Raw genomic sequence first — 23,875 nt, forward strand, 5'->3', positions numbered from 1 at the left:
AAGTGCCAAACAAGCTGATATCTTACATGGAACAAAATCTGATCATCTGATCAGAGAAAAATTGCTAACTCTCAGAAGTCATATGCAAGGGTAACATGAGAATTGCAAAGGTTCAAGGAGAATTACATCTTGCCAAGATAGTAAAGTAAGGTATAAAAGAATTTTCTATTTTATTTTAAAATACAGATAACTGTTCACACTCAGTGTCAGAGTCCTACTCTTTCTACCCAGGAATAACAAAGCTGACAGGTGTTGTGTAGGACACAAGGGATCAAATAACTCTTCAGGTTTGCAACAGCTAGGAGTGGTGGAGCATCAATCTCATTGTGCAGCTGTAAGATCCAGGGTATGGAATAGGTTTCAAGGCTGTTATCATTTTCTCTTGCTCCAGTGAACAGTTTCACATCAACCCACATATTTACAGGGGAGCCAACACATTCAAGAAAGGAATTAGTCTGCATCTGCTACTGACCTTTGCTTACATGAACTCCCAGACCATTTGGGAGTTCATCAGTTGAGATGGTTCATTTGGGACCAGCTCTCATCCAATACAACAAAAACATTGAGTAGATACAATAATTCAGAAGAATCCTTACTGGCTGCTGCCACAGGAGAAGAGGAGCAAAGCAGCATCAAATCTTGACCTCCCTGAAGGTCAGTAAGTAAATAGTGGCACTGTCATGAGGCAGGTCTTAAGGCACATTTTGACTTTTAGCATTTGACTGATTCAGTGACCCTCTCCCATCAAGCCTGACTAACTGTGCAGCTGGCAGGCAGGAAACAGAATAGACTGTCCTGTGGATAACAGCAAAGACTAACACACAGACATGCACACAAGTCAAAAAAATGTAGATTCCTGAGAATGCAGACACTGCTTGAACCGTTCTGTCACCATCAGAAGAGCAGCCACTGGGATCTATTCTGAATAAAGATCTTGCTTAATATTTCAACTGATGGCTTCAGAGTAGAATAGAAAAATGAGAAGTAATGACAAGTACATTAATGACAAGTACACTAATAAAACAACAAGGTAGAGAAGAACTGAAGAAGACAAAACCAATATAATCAAGGAAATGAATATAAAATTTCAAAGTACAAGATGGTACACTAACAGATCAGGGAGGACTGGCATTGCTATCAAAACCTTGCAGCTAAACACAGCAGCTGGAATCATGTCTGTGCAGTATTGAGTCAGACAGTGGCAGCTGCTGAGATGCAGCTGCAGAAAAGAAAACTTAGATATTTCAATCAGGTGAAGCATTTAGCAATGTCAGGGAAAATCTAATTAAGGCAGTATTAAATAGTCTAGGCCTGATGACATTTACTGCAGGATGCTTAGAGAATAGATGAATTATCTTTAATGCAGTTGGAGGATATCCATGAAAACCTTTGCAGCTTGGGAGAGGCATCCAAGTCTGGAGAAGCTATATCCTCTTCAAAAAGGGGATATTTTGGGGTAGAAAAACTGGATGATATTTGGATTTTAGCTGTTGAAAAACAAAATAGCCAAAAAACTATATGTTTCAAGGATTCTATATGTAACAGATCTGTGTTATATTTCAGGGATGAAGTATGATAATTAGCTACTTTTTGTGTTAGGCTAGCAGCTTTGCTAGACAACTGACACAACTATCTTTTGGTGCAGGTAACAATTCTGGTGCAGGTAACAATTCTGGTTCTAGTGCAGGTAACAATTCTGTCTTTGGCAGTCCTATAACTGTTTCTCAGACAAAGTATATTTTCTCTCTTTGAGTAGAACTAGATATTCCATCTTAAAGAAATGGATAGCCTTAAGTTAGGTATCAGAAATACCCTTTCTAAGTTTCTAAGATAAATCTCTGGAGAAAAAAAAAAAAAAGCACATTTTCTCTTTTTCCCTATGGGCAAATTTCTATTTTAGTTTATTAACTCTGAATCATGCTTCCCAGATGATTTCCAGCATCTGTGTACTGTTTGTTCATAGAGCGTAGCAGACGCTTGTTTAGAACCTTAGAGGGGTGCTGTTATGTGTTGTTCTAAGATTAGAGTTGGAAGTAGTCTTCAAATATCATATTTGTTCTTGCTCTATGTATTTGAAGCTCAAATAGTAGATCAGTCTGGGGTTTTGTGCTTCTCTGTGCCTCTATATCATATCACCTTCTGCATAATTTCCAGCAACTTTAAATGAACATGGTTAATGAATAAAAGAAAAGCCCTTTGAAAAAAATTCAAATATTTAAATTCTTTTGTTGTAGGGCACTTTTACTTCTCTGTGCTATTCCTCTTGTAGATTTTGCCTGCTATATAAAACAGTCTGCACATTGCTGTAGGAATTCTTCTCTGGGTTGCTGTTTGGAACATTTATAGACAATTCTTATTCAAAATTGAATATTAGAAAAGAGTATCATAAAGAGCTTTTAAAAATTAAAAAAATACATTCTGGCAAATATGTATGTATAGGTTGTTCAATTTCAATACCTGTTGCAGAGGGGCAGAATCAACTCTCTCGACCTACTGGCCCAAGATGCAGCCCAAGATATGATTGGCTTTCTGGGCTGCTGTCTACAGGAGACCAGAGAATTGACAGACTGACTCAAATCAACTAGGTAGACTCTGTGTGTGTGTGTGTGTCTGTGTCTGTGTGTGTGTCTGTGTATGTGTCTGTGTGTCTGTGTGTGTCTGTGTGTCTGTGTGTCTGTGTATGTGTCTGTGTGTGTGTGTGTGTGTGCTTGGTAAGGCGCAGGGCAAGGTCTGAATAGGTGGGACAGTGCATGCTCCACAGCCTGCCCCTGGAGCCTCTGGTCTGGTCCTAGAGTGTCTGCCAAACCACATGGCACACTGACAGCCCAAAACTGGTCCTGATGGCAATGTGGGCCCCTGGGGTACATTAAAGTGCAGGCATGTACCTGGGGAAGTGCCCTGGGAGACCAGAGAAAATAAAAAGCAGAGGCACTGTTGTGATGCTGATGAGTCCCACTGCTTTGGATTTACAAGTAGCTGAGGCCATGGTGGATCTAAGGCATTGACTGTATATATCTTTCTCCTTCCTTTTTTCTTTCTCTTTCTCTTTTTCTTCTGATAATTTATTGAAATATGTCTCAAGCCAGACTAAAACGTTCCAGTCAATGCTTTAGTAAGGGCCCTGTTTTGTCTGGATAACTTGAAGTTGGCTAATTCTGTTTCCTAAGATAAGGTTTATGAAGTGACTTACTTTTAACTGGAGGTTGTTTCTAAATTTTCCAAGGACCTTATTTTATCTTGTGTTCTAAAGTTTGCAAGTAAAACTTTGTATTTAAATGTCCTGAGAATTTTGATTCTTGTGGACCACCAGAGTGAACACAATTACCTTTCCCCTTAAACTCGCCCAGCAAGCCTGCAGTTTAACAGTGCCATACATTCCTTGTTTCCACCACCTGTGCATTTAAATGCCTCTTGCCCTTTAGTTTGACCAGCAATTCCCTACTCTGCCATGCTGGTCTCTTGCCTTCCTTGCCCTGCTTCTTGCTCCTGGGATTGCCAGGTGTTGCTCTCAATGGAAGACTTTCTTAAAGATTTTTTTTCTTTCCAGCTCCATTGTGCTCCTTTGTTGCTGCAGGCAGTCTCCCAGGGGGATCCTATTGGCTATTGCTTTGAAGACCTGCAGATCCTAAAGTTCATGATTCTGACTTTACTCCTTACCTGACCCATATCCCTCAGGACTGCAAACTCCACACTGCATCCCAGGCTGCCTCCAGTCTTGACATCCCTGATTAGCTCACTTGTGTGGGTGACCAACAGACCCAGTATGGCCTCCCCTCTGGCAGGGCTGTCTACTACCTGGCTTAAGAAGTTATCCTCCATGCACTGCAGGACTGTCCAGCACTGCCTGCAGCTCCCTGTGCTACTTTGCCAGCAGATGTTGGGGGAGGTTGAAGTGTCCCAGCAGGGCAAAAACCTGTGAGCACAATGCCTCCTGTGGTGGGAGAAAGAAGGCTTCATCAATAGGCTCCCCTGCATCAGGTGGCCTGTACTAAACATCAACTGTGAGGTTCTCTTTGTTACCTTGATCTCTGATTCTTATCCATGGGCTTTTGACATGTTCTTCAAAGACAGCTCCACACACTCAATTCAGCCCCTGATGTAGAAAGGCAATCCCTCCACCTCTCCTACCTCTCTTCTGAACATTCTGTAGCCATCGATAGTCATACTCCAACCATGGTATTCCTCTCACCAAGGTTCAGTAATGGCAACAAGGTCATATCTTTCTAGCACAGTGGCTTCTGACTTCTGCTTGTTGTCCATGATATGTACATTAGTCATTAGCAATATCCAGCCAAAGAGAGAAGGAATTTGTCTGGTGCTTGGTAGTGTGCCTTACCTATAACTTAATCTTTTAATTCCTTCTAGTTTCCTCATTATTGTACTTGAGCATTACCTGTGTGGCATTAATCTACCTCAACAGTGAGACCTTCTGCCTTCAGTTGTGCTGGACTATTTGAACCTGAGTCAACAGGCTGTCAACAGCTGAGCTACCCGTTAAAACACAAATGTGATCAAAAATTGACTGATTGCTTCAGTTCCTCTTTTCCCAATATATTAGCTTAATTAAAGTAACTACAGTTACTTTAATAAAAAAGCTAGACTAAAGTGTGCTGCATCTTGTTCAATTACCACTTGCATTAAAAAGTTAGAAGTTGCAAAGTAAAGCCTTGCCAAAATCAAGTTCCAGCAATAAGCACAAACCAACAAGGAAAGTGTGAATTACAATATTGTTTTAAAATAATGATAGCTATTTTCCCAGTATACTTGTTCATAGTTCAGTTATCTCTTACTGAACAGCTATTCTGTGATTCAGCTTAATCATTCTGAAGCCCATGATCCTATGCTTTATTTGCCATGCATTATTCAATATCTCCCTCTAATACAGCTATTGTTAAATTTCTTTTCTATGAATCACTTCACTACAGAATGTGCATTTCTTGAATGATCACACACAGGGATAAAGAAGGAAGGTATTTTATGACTGTGGATCAAAGACATAAAAGCATTAGTGTCAAATCTACAAGGTGAAGGATTATTTAACTGGAGATGTCTAAGATGTAGGGTTTTTTTCAGAGTACATGAATTCTGTAAATCTGAATTACAAATATCTTTGGTTTCAGGTGGATTTCTGGCTTCTGAGAAATTCTGCAACTGAGCTATGGGTGTTAGTCAGGCAACATAGAATGAACAAAACCTAGAACAGCCTAGTCTAAAGAGAATACCTAGTATCATGTGAGATCTACTTTCAGATGCAAACAGATTAGAAAACTGCCAATAAAACATTTTAAACCAATGATTAAGTACTCTTTTCCAGCAAACTTCCACCTCATAGGTCATCCTCTGTACCAAATACTGCAACAAAAAAGTTTACTTTATTACCAGAAAAACTCCAGTCTAGATTCCAGTCTAATCCTTATTTCAAATTACTTGCTTACTTCAAATAACTTTCAAATAACAGCTTGTCTCATTGGGTTGTTGCTCATCATTGTGCTCTTCAAGTGTTACTTTATTGGCTAAGAACCACTAAGTAACAGTAGGAAGCATCTTCCTCACAGCAAAGTACACCCAGTAATCTGGGTGGCTGGAACCTGCTCCTGAGCTCCCGGCAGCTTTAAGCATTGGTTCCAGCTGCCAGTTGACCAAATGTGATTTTTCCCCTTGTGATTTCTTTTCTTATATATTTTATACCACATGGAATTTTGTGCTACGTTACCATTTTTGTTGGAACAGAAATTTACTTTTTATTTCTAGGACAAAATGCTGAACATTTGAATTCCCTTCTTCAAAGCATAGTCATTCCAGACTTCAAAGAAAAGAAAAGGTGATCAGAATTTCTTTTACCCTCCAAATTTTATTCTTCAAAATTACATTTATTTTTGACATAGCAAAATCTCTCTCAAATAAAAACATAGAATACCTTCAAATATGACTTATCAGTGGAAGAGATCTGAAAAATATCAGCTTCTATTTGAAGCTTGGCAATGGAGAAGATAAGCTCTTACATGAAGAGACCTAAGAAAATCTTAATGATAAAGGTAGTATTGGTCCCAACTGTAACTGTTCAAAGTTACATCCTCTATTGATCTAGATCCTAAATGCTAATGGCAACACTTTCTACACCAGGAGTTTTGATGGCAAGCAAATCTCAGCCGATAAATGAATTCAGCCTTTTGCATGTAGTCCTAAACATTTAGTGTAGCAGTATCTTGTCATAGGTCTCACAACATCAGAAAAATACTATTGCCCTGTCACTGTAGGACACAAAATAATGTGCACACACTGCTGTTCTCAAGGTAAAAAAGGGGAAGTTTATTTTCTGACTCCAACATTTATAGATTTCCAAAAGTGACAGAGGATTGGAGGGTGAAAGTGCCACCTCTCCAATGACACTGGACAAACCTACAGTCCATCAAATTTCTCCTCCTCCATAAAAGAATGCACAGAAAGTGTGTGAGAAAGTTCGTTACAAGAATGTAAACATCAGAAGGCTTAGAAAATCTTAAAAAATCAGGACGACATTGCCCAGAAAATAAGATTAAAAGGGTAGGAGTTAAGAAAACAATGAAAACTGTTTACAAGAAACAGGTATGGCTGCACACTGCAGTTCCCACGCAATCCTTAAATGGGCAGGCTGCCTAAGGTGAAAACTGCACGATGACAGTAGAGCTACTGGCCCCTTTGTAAAGCCCAAGAAACCACCGTACTGAGTCATCAGGCACTTTGGGGGATTGCTGTCAGGGCCCAGATTTTGCCTTGACCTTCTCGGGGATGCGGCTGCCCGGGCTCGGGGCCAGCTTAGAGCAGCGCGGCTGAAGGCCCCGGCAGAGCGAGCGGCGCGGAGCGCAGCTCTGGAGCGGGCCTGGCTGCGCCCTCCGCCTCAGGCTGCCGGGCTCTCCGGGCTGAGCCGGCTGCAGTGAGCCGTGACTGTGTCCTGCTGATCCAGATCCTCGCTCGCTGGCTGTGCCTGCGGGACCTTGGCCTTTCTCTGTCACGGCAAGGAGCCGTGCAGAGCGGGGCTGCGGGCTGCGCTGCGGCCTCCCTGGGGCAGCGGGACGGGCCCCGGCTGCCGCTGTGCTGCCCTTGGAGCGCTGCTCCTTGTGGGCGCTTCTCTGGGGGAAACTGTTGTGTCAGAGGGGTCCTCGTCATTTCCCAGAAAAGCCTTTCACTCTTCTGAAATCACATTTTGGTATTTTATACTAAGCAAGCTGTGCTTTCCAAGCAGACTTGAAAAAGAATTGTTTTACTCCAGCTCCTTTATATTACATCAATTACAATAATATTAACAGATTAACTCACTAACACCAATTTATTCTGGGGATATATTCCTGGGATATATTCTTGGGATATATTTCCTCTCCCAAAGCTGTAGAAGCTGTACAACTTAATTTCTATCAGTTCATGGCTCAGCGTCAGCCAGGCAATAAGTTTACTTCCAACATATTTCCATGCCTTTGATAAAGTTGTTTCTCTAGTATTCATGTGTCTGAAAAAGTCCTTTGTTGAAGGAAAATTGAATTGAAATTGGAAATGGAAATGAATTGAAAAATGTTTTTGTGTTGTCCTCCACATATTGCTCTGTGTTATATTTTCTAATTCACATATAATAATTATAATGGTTTATGGAAAGCCAAAGCATTTGTATAAAAGAGTGCATTTGCCCACTTCTCTTAAAAATAGATCCAGATTGTATTTGTGGTTACAGCTGGTGGACATCCTCAAGGACATCTCCCGCAGGAGGACGAATGGCTGGGAAGTGCCATTGCAGAGGAAAATATGCTACTAGCTCTATTCTAGGGTCTGAGCTGTGGTGAAACAGAAAGGGGAAATAAAATTGAATCATACAGTGAGAATTACCTACAAAACTATTGATTCCTTTTAAAAAGCAAACAGTATTTTTGCAAAGAATTTTACAGCTGTTTCTTCTGCAATAGAAAATTAACATCCACTTCTTTCTTAAAGTGAATTTCCACCTGCTTCCATCTTCAATTCCTCCAAAATACAGATATGGATGTAGATGTACAAACAAACATCTCTTTTCTTGGAGAGGTTTCAGCCCTGTAGGAATGCTTGTAGGCAACGGAACGCATGTCATATTTTCAGAAGGTTACTTCAATTCCTATTTCGTTGTTTTTCTCCCTTTTAAAACCAACTGAGATTAACTATATTGAATTGAAAATAAAATACTGAAAATTTTCTTTTAAACTCCATTTTTTAATTAGTAGTGAGCCATTTGCCTCCTAGGATCTGGCCTTACTTTGTAACCTGAAAATACACAAAAAACCTCTAAGTTTCTCTGAGGTGTAGGTTATTTCTCTGAAATAGCTCTACAATATACACATAAAACAACAACAACAAAAAAATAATCTTTTTATAGCTGACTATTCCCAAGAAATTGGGAAATCTGTAATCATGCTGAGTCCAGATTATATACTGAAGTAAACACACTTTATGTAGTCTAAAAGAATACATTTAGATTTTGTTGCAGTGGCAGTTTAGAAAATAATTTTTTTGACAGGAAAGGTTTGCCTAAAGGTTAAAGTAGGTTCTGACAATCTAGGATGGGGCGATTTCACATAAATGAAGATGACATTTCTGATTTAGAATATGAAAAAATATAATTAAAAAAAGTGCATCTAGAGATAGGTATTTCTTTGGCTGACAAAAATGGTCTTTTGACTCAAAAACACTTCTAGCCAGAAGACACTGTGGCTTTTTGACTTTCTGTATAATGTTGGAATTAGGATTAGAACATCTTCCTTCAGGTACAATAGTTAACTTGGAACTAAGCCAGAATTTTCTGTGGTTAACCATCTACACTAGAAAGACGTGTTTTGTTTATTTTTTCTCATAATTACTGTGTTCACCTGTTGTGAATTAAACTTACAAGCTGTATAAGCATTCTTCTACCTGCTCAATTCATCTTCCTCCTTTAAGACAATCTGACTGATCTTCTTCAGGTTTTGTTGGGTTTTTTTCCTATAACAAATTTAATGGCTTCTACTATTTTGACTAATTCTTCTACTATTTTGACTAATTTGCTTCTTTCCTCCATGTTCCTTGTAACTGTAATTTAGACACACAGCTTTGATCTCAGTGTAGTGCTATAACAGCTTCTCCCTTGGAATAGAGGAGCATTGCAATCCTACATTTCCAGTCTCTCAGACCAATGGAACTGCCCAGCTGCACTTGTGTGTCACCTCTTTTCCTTGACAGTCACTATTGCATCCTCTTCTGTTGTCACTTGGGCTGGGGTATGGGTGTGTTTCTGTGAACTGTCCTTGTTTATTGTGCTTTGAGATCTCTGGGAAATATTCAGATATTCAGGCTGATTGCAAAGGCAAAGAGGCTGAGTTGTGTCTCTTTATCTGAGTCCTGCCTAGAGAGTCATAAAACCATAGACAGGTTTGGGTTGGAAAGGACATTAAAGATCATCTGGTTCCAACACCCTTCCATTTGATCATGTTGCTCAAAGCCCCATCCAACCTGGCTTGGAATACTCCCAGAGATGGGGCATCCACAGCTTCTCTGGGTAACATGTTCCAGTGCATCACCACCCTCACAGCAACAAATTTCTTCCTAACATCTAATCTAACCCTGCCTCTTTCAGTTAAAAAACATCACCTCTTGTTCTATCACTACATCTCAAACTATTTCTGTCATATTCTAGAGAAGAGCCTTCATCCTCTGCTAATAAATAATAATCTGGTAATAAATGCAGATATTATCATATTTAATTTTTCCTTCATTGATTGATCCTGCCTTCCTTAATCACTTATTGAATCAACAACAAAAATTATCAGCATTGACTGAATTATTTTTGTCCTCAGGTCTATGAAAATACAAATAAATGTAAAATCAGTCCCAGGAAAATATGATGAAAGAAAAATAGCCATTGGTGATAATCCCTATTTGCATAGCATGTTGAGATTTGAGATCCATGTTACTCAGTTGTTAAGTCCTTGTGCCTTGATAATTTTTATAAAATTCATTTATAATTTCATAAAAATAAGAAATATATTGGTATAACAACATAATTTTAGATCAATTTTCAAAATTGATCAATTTTCAAAATCATAATTTTAGATCAATCAAAGATCAATTTTCCAGGTAGCCATGTTGATTAGAAGTAATTACATTATCCTCCTTTAGTTGATTATTTCTTGAATCCTATACCAGGCTTTACACAATTACAACAATCTTTTTAATACAACATGAGACCTTTGACTGATGACAGATTATTTCATGACAGACATGGTAATGCAATGCAGCTTTTTACCCTCTAAATAATCCAGATATGTGCTTAAATACCTATTTATCCTAAAATGTTATATTAGTGTGAACATAATAGTGAACTGAATAATATCCTGTCTCATGTTTTATTTGGTGAAAGATTTCACCAGAAGTTTCAGAAATACTTCTGAGTTGTCAATTCCCTAGAAACTTGGGGCTTTCCATATTCAAAAATATTTTTGCAAGATTTCACTATATGAAACACTTTTTCCTAACAAAGGAGTACATTCAAGGCCTTATTTTTCATTCCTGAGAATTCTCTGTGTTTTTCTGTTAGAAGTTTCAATCTGAAAGAGCTGACTACATTTTATGTATCTTATGGAGGCACCTCCCAGAAAAAGCAACTGGCCTTAGAGCAGAGGTAGTATGGAGAGAATGAGGGATGGAAGGAAAATTGGTTATCCATCCTCTCCTGTCTTTTTTCCTAACAATTTAAGGTTTATTAAACTTCCAGTATTAGAGTCCATACATAATTTAATATCTTTATGCATTCACTAGCTAGACCTTACTTTGAAAATTTTATTTTAATTGTCTGTTAGTTCCCTGATAGGTCTTGTCCACAAAATGTAGTCAAGTATACAGCTACATGTTTAAAACCAAGAATAATTTATGTTTCTATACCTGCAGGAGACAGGGAAATATTTTTCTGTATCTTTTTGCAAACAGACATCTATTTCTGGCATTCAGAATATCAAAGGCACTCCTGTATAAATAACATAATGAAGAACAAATTCATAAATTGAAGATCAAAGTCAACTAGATATTTTTATCCTCTGTGTACTCTCAGAGATTTATTTGGTCCAACAATTGTATTGTTTTATTTCCAGTTAGTAAAATAGTTTGCAATAGCCTATGCCTTCAGATATCTGAAGAACGGATACTCAAGTTAATTAATTCTGTTTCTGATTTTCTTTTGCTATGATTTTATTTTTATAATACAATATGATCAATTGTTCTTTTTTATCACATTCTTTCATTAATTTTAATTAATGAAGTCATAGCGTTTTTAATTATAAGAAGCCTTTGAACACAGTGGAAAATCAGCACCTATAGGATAAATGAAAGTTTTTGGAAAATTCAGAGACTAATTAAAGACTGGATCTAATACATTTCTTTCCCTCAGTGGTAATGGTTTTATACATGTGTCGTGGTTTAAGCCCAGCTGGCAGCTAAGCCCCACGCAGTTGCTCGCTCACTCCCCCCTGGTGAGATGGGGGAGAGAATCATAAGGGTAAAAGTGAGAAAACCTGTGGGCTGAGTGAAATACAGTTTAATAAGGAAAGCAAAGGTTCTGCACACAGCAAAGCAAACCAAGGAATTCATTCACTGCTTCCCATGGGTAAGTTGATGTTCAGCTGTCCCCAGGAAAGCAGCACTGTGTTGTGTATGCTGGTGACCATGAGGAAAATGAGCTCTGCCTCAGCCAAAACCAGCACAACAAGACCTTAAAGGCTTAAATAGATGTAAAACTAAGGCTGAGGCACATAATACTGAGGCTATAGGTTGATGTCCCCTAATTTTTTTTAGAAGATCTGAATTTACTTGAATATATAACTTTGCTGCTATTTTGGAACACTTTTCTGAACAATAACTTTGCTTAAACTGTTTGATTTTGGGATTTTTTTACAATCAGTGAGTATTTAATATCCTTTTCTAAGTGGTTTCTTTCCTTCAGAAGAGTATCTTGAAAACTGACCATTTTTTCTGGGATGGGTTTTAAGTATGTGATTAAAGGAATATAATTCTGTCCTGTGATGATCATGGCCAAGCCACGTTTTAATGATAATTGTTTTAATGATAATTATTTTCCCAAATTAAGAAAATAAGTAAGTTTGGGTTGATTGTGTTTGGGTTTTTTGGTACTGCTATTCAGGGAATGATTTTTCTGGATTTTTGTCTGGAAGAAATAAATGTAATATTTTGTATCACCTTAAATTCACTGAATAAGAACTTTCTTTAGCATTGTGTGTGTCAGTGAAATTTGAGATACATGTGAACAGGAGCTTGAGTAAAGGTGAAAAGTATGTAAGTGCTCTGAGATGATGATGCTTAATGATTTTGAACTGAGAATGACATGTATTCATCTGTTTTAATAGTTATTCTTATGTGATTTTTAGTGATTTAGTGTGGTAGGAAATTAGGTTGGTGGCTAAGTTTCTTGCATGTAAAGACAAGAATGTTGTGGATGCCAAAGACCTCCAATTATATGTAGGAAGTAAAATGTAGAACATATTACAAAGAAAAGGAGCTGTGGGTTAGATCCTTAGCTATTCTTGAAGCACAGTGATTGATATCAAATAGACACATAATCCTAGATAAAAGGTCTTGTCTGATAACTCGGTGATTCTATATTCTCTCAAATATTATTTTGAAAGTTTTTATTTTTCAATTAGTTGTTTTTAGAAGATGGTGGGGAGGGGTGTTAATCTTTCTAAATTCTGAATCCAGAATAGCACATCAATCTGGGAGGCTACCAAAAGGGAAAAATAAGATCTATGCCTGCTAAAATGTTTTGTGCAAAAACAAGAGCTATTTAGTGATTAAGAGGTTTCTTTTTCCCTTACTTTTTCGCTGCAAAACTTCTAAAGGGAAATTGACTGGTAGGAAGAAAGAACGTATTTATTGACCTTTTGCAATGGCTGTTAAAATCCAATACTTCTGTTCAAGCTGAACTGTGTATTACTGATTAACCTTGAACCATCTTTAGTGATCCTTCCTGTGTACCTTGAACATCCTTTGAGTGGGGTGGCAGAATGTGGTACACAGGGAGGATCCATTCCCACACCAAGTGTTTGATCACTACAAAATGCAGTGCTACTGCTGAGAGTCATAGTGGTTCATGAATCTTATTAAATTCAACTGAAATAAAAAATGAGTTGAAATGTGCAAGTGACTGCATTGTGCCATGGAAAAAAACATCTTTTTGTCAATGATAATGTTAAATTTTCATAGATGTAGATGTATGCATTCTAGTGTACCACTCTCAACAAGTAACAGGGTTGAGTTGCTCAATGAATATTTTCCAATGCCAATCTTAGTACCCATGGTAACTGGGATAACGTTGGGAGATTAGAAGCGTTCATATTTTCATTTATACTACAGATTATGGGTAATCAATTCTTCAGACACAAGCTTTAGTTTAAATAGCAGTGATGGGAAGTTAAGAGCAAAAATGTAGGAAGAGATATTGTACATGGACGGGTCTGCCATTTAGAGAAATGTTTCTCACTGCAGTTTTCAGGAAAGATGTTGTGTTAACAAAAATAAAATTCCAGGAGAAGGAATTTGCTTCAGGAGCACAGCATTCCCAATGTACAGAAATGTCATATGATGACCAGCTTAGAACTATCTGCCATATAAGCACATATGTTTGAATAGAACTTTCAGACAGGTTTTGAGACTGGCTTGAACAAGAGAATTTGAAGATATGCAGAACGAGGGTAAAGTCATTGTTACCATCAGAATGAGGCAGAATTAGACTTGCTCATGAGATTTTCCATAAAGCAGGTTCTTTTCTTCATGAACAAGGAAACTTATTACTCTAACTGCTTTGTTCATTTCTTTCAAGAGAAGACTTTTTTGAGTTCAGAATAAAAATTCAACAAATTTGCTCACTCTAGATAAGATTAGAAATTTAAAAGCCTTCCTTTTAATGCTGAAAAATTAAAATAGCAATATATATATAAATATACGTATTTAAAGTTTTATGCCTATCCCCCCATTCTGCAAAGTGAGAATTTTGCACTTTTTCCCCCACAAATGTAAAACTTGTTCATTGAATTATGTCACACCTTTTCTAGGGTAAAGTGTTTTATTCTGATGTCATGCTTATAACCTTTTCTGTCTTGGTGTCATGTACTATTTTTAGAATGTATTTTTTATCATATATAATAGTCCTTAATAGAATTTGATCCTTGATAGTTTTCTCCTCTTGCTCCCTGTCACATTCCACTGCTTTTGTCATCTTAATTTGTATTTATGTTCCTTTAGTTTCTTTTTTGCCTTCAGGATTTTCTCCAAGTTGATTATTAGCCCTTAGGGTGTCTTTTTATTCCTGTTGACTCTCCTTCTCTTTATCTGAGCCTTCCTAAACATTAACTCACTGTCCAACTTTACATTAACACTCTATACTGGAAGCTCCTTGCTCCACTTTCTTTAATTCTGTAAAAAAACCCAAAAAAACTGTAAAAAAGTTATTTTTTTATGTAGTGTACTTAGCATTTTGTGACAAGCATTCAAGCTAGAAGAAGACAAAGCAAGGTTTTACTGTCATTCTTTACTCTGTTCTTTTAAAGTATATCCAGTACTATACAAACACAGTGTGCAAAACCATACTGTCATTTCTGCACTGGTTCTGTGAAGTACAATGAAGATAAAATGTTCAGGAAAGAAAAAAATTGCTCAGTGCAGACGCTGTGGATACTTCTGATGGCATGGTAGATCTCAGAATCACAGAATGGATACAGTTGGAGCTGTGAGTCATCTTGTTCAGCCCCACTACTCAATCAGGGTCATCCTAGAGCACCAGGCACAGGATTGTGTCCAGACAGTTTTAAATATCTCCAGTGAGGGAGACTTCACAACCTCTCTGGGCAGTCTTTTCCAGTGCTCAGTCACCTGAACAGTAAAGTCTTCTGCATACTGAGGTGGAACTTCCTGTGCATCAGTTTCTACCTGCTGCCTCTTCTCCTATTGCTTGGCACCACTGAGCAGAGCCTGGCTCCATCCTCTTGACCCCTCTTCAGACACTGACAGATATTGATGAGGTCCTGTCAGTTATCTCTTCTCCAGGCTGAACAAGCCCATCTCTCTCACCCTTTTCGCATAAGAGAGATGCTTCTGTCCCTTAATAATCTTCTCTCACCTCTGCTGGAACTGCTTAAGGAGCTCCCTGCATCTCTCATTCTAAGGAGCCCAGAACTGGACACAGCATTCCAGATATGCCTAACCAAGGGGGAGTAGAGGGACAGGATCACTTCCCTCAATCTGCTGGAAATGTTTATTCTAATACTCAACATTTGTATATTCCATGAGTAGTAACCTACTCTACTGCTGAGGGAAATGTTTAATTGAATGGTATTTTCCTGGCTGTGTAACTGGGTGCAGAAAATAAATTTAGCCAAGCTTTGTTTTTGGAGTGTTTAAACCTTTAGGTTCATTAAGTTGGCTTTTTTCCAACTCAGAAATATCAGACATGCAGCATAGGACCACTGATCTTAGGTCTGATTGGCCAGGGGCCATAATTCAGTGCTCCAGGAAAGACTTGCTATGGTGTGCTGTGATGACATATTTTTCCTAAAGCAAACCTGTTAGTGTTACAGCTTTGAAGCCTGGCCTGGCCATGTATTAGGCTATTTCATTTCACCCTAATATAACTCTGGAGGATGTTCACATTTATGTGGACATCTTTGACTTGTGGAGCTTCACTGTTGTCTATGTCAGTCTTATTGTGGCAATTACAGTTCTTACTATATCTAGTGCTGTGAGTACATTAAAAAAATAAAAATGGTTTACTGGTTTATTTCTTCAGACACTGATTTTTTCCAGCTTCCAAGAAACATTATGGGATTGCAAGTAAATATGCTTCACCTGGCTATTCCAGGCACATGGAGTTTGCCCAGGTTTCTAGTTATTGTTACAGACTGAGATCACACTCCAGAGCATTGTCACTCCTGTGAACATGAGGCAAAAAAGAGCCATCAGAAATGAGCACTTCTTCTCCAAGTACAGGGTGTCTTCAGTGCATTGCAAAATGGAATTTCAGATTCTCTAAATCTCAATCTTCTCAGATAACAGAGGGGTTTGTTTTGTTCTAGTTTCAAGGAAAATTGCGAAACTGCTCTCTTCTTTTACAGTTTTAGACTTGCTGTAATTCTGCCTATCTAGTGAGAAATAAAGAGGTTTTGTAGAATTTGAGATTCATAAAAACTGCTGGTTAGATTTCAAATGTAAAAATTGCAAAAAATAAAGTTGGCTGCAATCCCACTATAATTTTGAGTATAGTAACAGAAGGACTGCAACAGATTTTAAAGCTCTAACAGCATTAATCAGGAGCACAAAAAATAAGTCAGAATTGCAATTCAGCATACTACAAAAAAATTAAAAGGGCAAAAATTACCAGAATAAGTCTTCTACTTTACAAGCTTGTTTGAAAGATTTTCCTTGAATCTTTATGTCTTAGAGATTACATACTAAAAAAATTTTTTAGAGAAAAAAAGCAAAGTTCATGCTTTAATTGTTTGTTTTGGTTTTTTTTTAGTATTTTAAAATTTCAAATTCTCAGGGAAGATAAATTCACCTCCTTCCATATCTTACAGATTTTCATGGCAATTAAATGTACATCTATTTTTTTTCCTCATGTATTTAATTTTATAATAAGAAATGCTCTTGTAGCTCATGGGTGGACTTAGAGGCCTGTGGAGACAAAACATTTTAAAATTCCTTGTTGCATTGGAGTAATATCATGGAAAAGAAGAAAAAAAATACTTTCCATTCCATGGCATGCTGTACTTTTTTAAAAAATTTATTTTAAAACAAATTAACCAAATATGTTAAAAACCCCCATATTTGAAGCATCTCATGAAAGCATATTTTTCTGTTACATCAATCTCAATTCTGTCACAGTAATCTCAATTCTCCCAGATTCAAGCATCTAGAGGACTGAAATAAATTATCTGCCAGGGACCAGAATTTTATTTGGTGTCACTAAGAAATTCTGTCCCATATCATAGCACACAGTGGCTGAATTTTATCATGAGTGGGAACAATTTATGTAACATTCCCAACATTACTTAAAATTTTAAAAAATTAAAACTCAAATACTTTTAGTTTGTACTCTAACAACTATCTTTGTGGCTACTGGGGATTGCATGTGTATGGTACTATAATTACCTTCTGTCCTCCCTCCACTACAGGTATTTCTAGATTATTTTCTCTGACTACAGGTGGTAGAACTTGTTCTAAAGAATCTCCCCTTACTGAACATATTCTACTGCTGAGCATAACACTGGAGCACTACCATAAGAAAGATCTGAATTTTTTCCACTTCTAATATTTAAGCCTGTACCAAACCCTTTTAAAACTGAAGCAGCATTAGTCAATCATGCAGACACTTTCCAATATGAATTTATCTCAAAATTTACTATATCCTTATACTTAAATTAATCTTCTGGCTTTTTCAATATTTAAAATTTTTAGACTAATATTGTATATAACCTGATCTTGAATAGAATTCTTGCTCATTAATTTATGTAGCAGAATGTCTGATTACTGAACAGCAATGGGAGCATACTAGGATATGTCCTCATATCTCAGACAAACTAATTTATCATCATCAGGGACTAACATCACAAATATAAATTTTTATATTTTTCAGCTGAGTTAAAAAAAAATCTAAAAATAATCTCCTTGTCCTTTATTACCATGGCGTTTTTCATGGAAATTTACCTCACCCAAGCCAGATAGATACATCTAATGAGTTTTATGGGCTTTTGAAAAGATTATTTACATTCCTGACAAGAATGATGAATATACAAATAAGTTGTTAAACTGTTTCTGTAGTTCAGAAAGAGTTGACAGAAATAGATCAATCCTCATGGAAAAAACCTGTGTCACCTAATCCAAACTAACTCAGATTCTACTAATTCAGATTCTATTCTGCTTTAGTGTGAAAGTCTAGCCTTCATATTAGGGGATAGCAAGCTCTCTTCCAGAATAGGTAGACAAAACAATTCCTTCTCTAGCTTCACAAGGCATCATGTTCCTGTCCCTTTGGATGTAGCAGTAATAAAACTTTTTTCCTGCTCCTTACGTTTCTACACAAACCTGCTAACCTTAGCTCCTACACAGATTTTTTGTATCTTTTAGCCCAGACTTTGCCCTTAGTTGTGACATGGCTAAGTAGAGATAAAAAACCATTCATCAGGTAAATGCTGATGTTCCAAGAGGCCCATCAGGAATGCTGTGAAGAAGGCATTCAAGAAAAAGGTGAAATTGGAATGATATCTATACTATCAGTTTCTATACTATTTGTGGAATAATAGTTCAAGTTAATTTTAGTGATGAAAAGCAGCTAAAGTAGAAATTATTGGATGAAAGTATAAACAGCTACACAGTGGGAAACAACAAAATCATGCACATCTGATATACTGCAGTCTGCTCAGAATAAAGTGAACATTTATAGGTGCTATAAATTTAAACTTTGGAAAAAACCACCAATGTAAATGCAAACATTGCATCCAAAGACTTGTAATTGAAAAAACACTTATGCCCTCTAGTCCAATTAACTAAAAATCTATCTTTTTTCTATGTTTTTGATTTTTTTCTTGCAGAGTAAACTTTAAATTGATATGGAAATATATGTATTATAGAGAATCATAATGTTGCTAATATTTGAATGAACTATAGATGTTAATTTACAAATTGAAAATAAAAAAGGTATTTTATATAAAACGGATTTTATGCTTGTTAAAAGGAGCAATGGGTTAAAATATTACCCCAGCTAAAACTATTCAATATAAAATGGCTAGAAGAGCTTTGACAAGCTCATTAAAATTAATATGAACATTTCAATGGGGCAGACTGGCTGTTATAAATTATTCAGGGAAAGTAATTATGCTGTTCAACAAAGCATGCTTTTTTTTTTTTTTAATATTAAAACACAAGCAAAATTTTAACTAGTAGCTAATTTCCATTTCACCCTCAATTACTAGTTTTATCTTCTGGGGGTTCCATAACAAAATCATCTACAATAAACACACCCCGAATTACAGCATTGAGGATCAGTGAACTTTATTGCCTTGGGTATCCATGGTTACCAGTCACTGAAGAACAAAAGAGACAAAGATTTGACAGCACTTTATTGTCAGCCAGGAAGCCACAAATCAGGTTGATTTTATACCTGTTTTAGACATGAACTGAGGCTACTGCCTGCCAGGTTTAGGAGTGTGTATGTGTGTCTGTCCATGTACACAGTTTGTATTGTGATAAGAGTGGCAGGAGCCTGCTTGCAAGAGGAGGTGGATTGAGAAACCAGAATACAGGATATGTTGCTAATTCCTGTCGAGTTTATATCACTTTGTATAATCTAGGAACACAAAAATGTACAAAGAATGCCTCTCCTTGTGACTTCAGTTCTCCACTGTTGAAAACTGCTGTTCTAAAACCATTCATGAACTTTAAAAACTGCATTTTAAAATGCTTGTAGTGTTTAGTCCTTTTAATCCTGCTAGAAGATTTTGATAGGTAGGGAAATACTTCTAAATCTTTATCTGTTTATGCTTTGCAACCAGTACAGTATTTATCAAGTTGAAAATAACTTTACTCAGATTCCTTTTTTTTTTTTTCTTTGTTTTCTGGCTAAACAAAACTTATTTAGTTTCCTTTGAAGAACCTTTCTCCCTTTCACTGCTCTTTTACTTATTCCATCTCTGCAGAAGGGCTCAGCAAAGATTTGGTACTTTAAATACTCTCTGCTTGAAAATGCATGAGCAGAACCATGCACCATGGAGGACGTCTCCGCAACCTTTTCTAAACTGACAATTTGCTGTCCCTCTTAGAAATATTTTTGAGTACTTATTATTACTGGGATTTTATTTATATTTGAACAGCAATTATGAGAAAAATGTGAAGTATTTGATTAAAACTCACATCACTTATATTGTATGTAACCAGTGAATTAAAAAGACTCCCAACCAAGGCTTGAGGGCAAAATAAATGGGGTAGAAATGGTTGAGTAAAGCCACATTAGCTTTGCTGACTTTACATGTTGAGTCAATGTAGTTTTACCATGACATCCCTCTTTAGTTCTAAGCTATTCAGCTGTATGCACCCCTCTTGGTAACATTTGCTTCTGGAACGTTTTGAAAATTGTTTATATAGGTTAAAAAAATTAGCAGGATGCTTTCACTGTTTTACCTCCAGCCTAACAAAAAATCTAGACTTTTAGGAGTTTCTCTGTGTGTAAACAGATATGACCTGAAGTATTTTCCATTTGAATTTAGTTTTATAAGTATCATCAAATCAGTTATTGGCTCATAACTGTTGTATCATATAATTGTATCATATAATTTATTTCTTTGCAAATATTCTCAGTAAACTTCTAGATTTTTTTGTAGCATCTTGTTTTTTATGAGAAATGACATTTAATCAAAATTTCATAAGAGAAATTCAGAGAACATGAATTGGCTCTCTTCATTAGTAATTATTCACTTACCTCAAATAAGTTTGGTAGTTTCTTAAAATCTTTGTAATTATGTAGAACAGTAAGGTCTTCTGATTTTGTTGCAAGTTTCCTCACTTTAAAATAATTTAATTGTTCTTTTAGAAGCAGAAAACTTCAAAATATTTTTACACATTTGATTCTCTATCAATTCAAACTTTTTTTATTCCTTCAACCTGTTTTTATTAATTTCCTTAATTCTTCAGGCATGGACATTGATTTTAACAAAATATTAATGTTAATAGAATGAAAAATTTCCTATTTCTGATTGCATAATATCTGCATCTTAAATTATTTGCATCCCTTGACCTCAAAATACTCTAAAATGGGGTAACTCGTTAAGGGATAAGGGAATAATGCCCAGTCTTTCAGGAGTTTCTCTTTCATTGTCCTAGTGAAATGACTTTTTACATACTGATTTTAGGTCTGAAAATACAGAAAACAGTATCTTTGTAGAAGCTCTTCTGCGATATCTGCTGGTTGAATTGGCACTTGCAGTTTGAAAGAGCCACATATTAATACAAATGCTAATACTGGCTGGAATCTTTCCAGTTCTATTAAACTCTTTCAATTTCTGATAATTAGTGTACTGTGGCCGTAGTCTGACAAGAGGACATTTCTGGAAGTCATACTACCCAAATTGGACTTCTAAATAGAGTACAATGATGAAAAAGGTTATGTATGGACTTATAGGTATAGTAACAAGTTGAAGAGGCACCCTTTTTTTCCACTTGGGAAGCTATGGCACAAAAGGTCTTAATGGGAACAATGGTGTGGTAGGTGTTCAAAGGATGAAAAAGGGCAAGTGAGACATAGACATGTAAGACTTCATACAATGCTTTGAAAATTCATCTGTCAAGGGGTTATACCCACTGTAAAATTAAGAATTTATATATGTAATGAAGAGTTCAAAGGCATGTGAATTTTATTTAAAGACTACGAATGGGGTTACAATAGTAATGATGAAATCTTGTCTTTCACATAAACTAGAGATAAGAACAAAGTCTTACACTTGCATTATTATAGAATCATTTCTCTTATGTTTATGACATTTTCATTGTTCAGAGGGACAGGGTGGAACATGAACTCTGCTTTTCTAGTCTTGTGAACTTTAGTATGATTTATTATAATATTACAGTAGATTACTAATCCATAATAAGTCTTTTGCTCATCTCTAATAGTATATGAGAAAGTTGAATTTTTTTTGAGGAATTGTGAAAATTGCATTTCTTTGGTTGACAGTTTTTCTGATTGTATTGGAAATGCTCAAAGGCTTGTTGTATCTTCAGGTAAAGTGCAGAGATATTATGGAAAGGAGGGAATTATTTCAACTGAGCTATTTTATGCCACTTTCCTGAGTCCTCCTGCCTTTTCAGGGGCTTATCTCACTGCATTTAAGACTTGCTCACTGAAATGAGCTGTTGAGAAAAGCTGGAAGGAGCCTTTCCTCCAGCTCTCCCACCAAACAGCTCTGCACGTGGGCTCCCTCCCAATTCACCTCGGACAAGCTTTTAAGTTGAGACTCTCATGCTTGAAGATTACTTCACTATGGATAGTTCTGTGTAAACACTACTTCCTGAAGGCTATCTAAAGAAAGAAACAACTAATTATTGAAAGGGGCTTGGATGGGATACTGATTAAATACCATCTTCAATTTTCTAATTAAACATCTGTTGTATTAATCAGTTTACTGATCCTGCTCTGTTTCACTAAGTAGAGAATTTGTGTTTTAAATGTTGAATATGCAAAGTCTGCTTTATGGCTTTGTACTTCATCATCTCAGATGCAGTTGGCAATCCATCCTGTAACAATGTCACAAAAGGAATATTTGTTTTTCTTCCTTTTTTATTTGACTAACTGTTCAGTGCTTAAATAATCAACTACTGTCTTCAGTTAGCCAAATTATAGTTGTCTAGGTGATTTCTTTCTGAGCAACTGGCTTCCTATCTTAGCTCTTTTTCCTTTCAGTTGCCTTCACTGTTTAGCAGAAATAGGGAATTTAACCTTTTCTGTAGAGTTAGAAAACATATACATTCTAAACGATAAAGCTCAGATATTGCTTTTCAGACTACATATTTTTTAATACTCAATAAAAACACATGGCACAGAAGTAGATTTATCCCATGTAGTTCTCCTTCTTTTCCATGTTTTGCCTGCACTTCAGAGAGTTTAAATTTCACTAAGGGAGCCCTTTCATTTAGGAGACAATTGCCTGAAAAGCCAAGATCAGTGTTGATAGCAGTTAAGAAATTGGACTTTGCACATCAATACTTGAGCCATATCAGCCTGTGACCGGCATAATAAATGATATTACATGCATGTATTTTTTGTTAGACAAAGATGCCATCTTGTGGCAGAATGTTGGAAATTGTATCAAACAGTTTTAATTTTGGTGGAGAAACGCAGTCAAATTTTTAGCAATATTTCCAGTATTGTTTGTTGTACCATCATCCATCGAACCATGATCCTAATATACATACATACCAGAGATATCTGATGAGCTAGCAAGTGAATATTTAGTCTTTAAGAGAAGGCACTTATGAAAAATGCCTGATGGCAAAAAGTGTTCAGCATTGGGAAAAGTGTGATAATTCTTTCCTCTAGTAAGAAGTCAGCTTACAGTTAAAAGACCTTCTTTATAAAAAAAAAAGGCATGTTTGTTATGCTTTATTCTCAGAGAAGGTGTTAAATTACTCATAGAGTTGTCTTACATCTAAAAACTGAAAATAACATAAGATGAGACATTAGTGACTAAGTGAATAAAACTAATTAATACTATTATCTTTTCTTTTACTATGCAGTTTTCTCATTTACAGTGCAATTTGTAAATGTTGCAAATATATGACCTCTATAAATAAAATACACAGACTAACTATGTATCACAATTAAGATTTGCCAGCCAGACATACAGGTTTTCTAAATGGCCTAAAAATGAATAAAGTTTAGATCAATAAATGTTTGAGCATTGATTTTGATTCAGATTAATATTTACATTTTGTATTATATTATTCAAGGAGAGATGAAAAAGGGAAATTGGTGCATCGAGGAGGTATCAGAAGAATAACAGTAATTAATTGTGCACAGGTGGACTTGAATAAAGAGGCATCTGTTTCACATTTCTGAAGCAGTAGGGAAGTCACACAGATGTGACAGCCTGTGTAATCACAATATGAGTAAGTACCAAGGAGTCATCTTGCTCTCAGAAATGTTTTTCACTGACTCTTGCCAGCTACTTTTTGCCTTTAACAGAAATCAGTTTAGTGTTTAGATAAATGTATGGTGTGTTTTATGAGGTTTGCAATGTAGAAGTAAATAACAGGAGATGGTAAATTAAATATTATTTTAGTAAAAACACCATTAGAGAAT

At 36.4% G+C, this 23,875-nt stretch overlaps 1 protein-coding gene across 1 annotated transcript in view; it reads left to right on the plus strand.

Moving 5' to 3' along the window:
- The window catches only part of ARAP2 (ArfGAP with RhoGAP domain, ankyrin repeat and PH domain 2), a 271,525-nt gene that overhangs the window by 104,075 nt on the left and 143,575 nt on the right, over positions 1-23,875 (plus strand). The gene's annotated exons all lie outside the window — the stretch shown is intronic.

The sequence above is a fragment of the Agelaius tricolor genome, unplaced genomic scaffold, assembly GCF_023055355.1.
Source record: "Agelaius tricolor isolate 1412-34295 unplaced genomic scaffold, bAgeTri1.0.p SCAF_8, whole genome shotgun sequence".
NCBI lineage: Eukaryota > Metazoa > Chordata > Aves > Passeriformes > Icteridae > Agelaius > Agelaius tricolor.